General features: G+C 45.2%; 1 long non-coding RNA gene across 1 annotated transcript; it reads left to right on the top strand.

The window, feature by feature from the left end:
- Positions 1 to 616, top strand: LOC138749645 (uncharacterized). The gene is made up of 2 exons (XR_011348797.1): positions 1 to 255; positions 391 to 616. It is a non-coding gene; the product is annotated as an uncharacterized lncRNA (long non-coding RNA).
- The last annotated feature ends 586 nt before the right edge of the window (positions 617 to 1,202 follow it).

Raw genomic sequence — 1,202 nt, 5'->3', positions numbered from 1 at the left:
TTCATTAATAGGACGTCTCGATATGATCTTTATTCAAGACCATTACTGCAATGAAATCTCAGTGGATCTGATTCTTGATGGGAAATCAAGAGTTAAACGGGCCGACCCGTCTAATCTGTCACCCTTACCGGTGTGTTACCGTCACCTCCTCTCAATGAACTGTTTGCCAGCACATTGTTGATGAATCCATGACGATTTCCTTATCCTGCAATTTAGTACATTAAATCATCGTAGATGCACAAAGTTGGGGGAGATGTGAGTGATTAATGTATTCATATTCCTTTAATCCATACGTTTGAATGCTGGATCTGCTAACAAAGATCAATTCATAATACGTTTAGATGTTTGCTGCGATGATTAACACAATCTTCCTGTAATTTGTTTCCTCAGTTAACTTGGTGGCCATCGTCATTTTCATCCGAGGAAACTGTGGTCTCTCCCAATGTATCACTCGCTACCTGCTGGCGATGGCCGTCGCCGACTTAATGACGGTGGTTCTCGAGGTTCTGCTCTATCACTTGGTCAGAGGCTACGGATTAGCTTGGGAACCAAATGAATCAATTTTGTTCAACATGGCCATCCTCTTGAATAAAGTTCCGTTCTGCTGTGTTCACTATGCCCTGTGTCACGTCGCTGTTGATTGTTCCGTGTGGATCACGGTCGCTTTCACTTTCGATCGCTTTGTGGTTATTTGCTGGCGGAAAATCAAAGAAAAATACTGCACTCCAAAATATGCGTTTATTATTATTGGCACAATATCGACCGCATTCTGTTTAAAGAACATCCCTTTTTATTTCATGCATTTGGATTTAACAGAAGGTGATGAGATGTGTGGAAGGAGACATGTTCTTCCATTTTCAAAATCCTTTGAGGGGTTTTACTGGGTCGACCGCCTATTGAACCCGCTGCTTCCCTTCTTCCTCATTTTAACCCTCAATGCTCTGACCGTCAGACAGATACTGGCAGCGAGCCGTGTCCGCAGGAAACTCAGGGGGCAGCGAGATGCCGAGAAACAACGCGACCCGGAGATGGAGAGCCGGAGACAATCCATCATTCTGCTCTTCACCCTGTCGGCGAGTTTTCTTCTCTGCTGGGCGACCACCACCATGGTCTTCATTCTCATGCGCTGCCTTCGCACGGACCTGGAGACGTCCATCCGCCTTTATTTTGCAAATATGGCGGGGACTGTGATTCAGCTTTTT

Source organism: Narcine bancroftii, chromosome 14, assembly GCF_036971445.1.
Source record: "Narcine bancroftii isolate sNarBan1 chromosome 14, sNarBan1.hap1, whole genome shotgun sequence".
Classification (NCBI taxonomy): domain Eukaryota; kingdom Metazoa; phylum Chordata; class Chondrichthyes; order Torpediniformes; family Narcinidae; genus Narcine; species Narcine bancroftii.
This window is presented reverse-complemented; position numbering and strand designations above follow the sequence as displayed.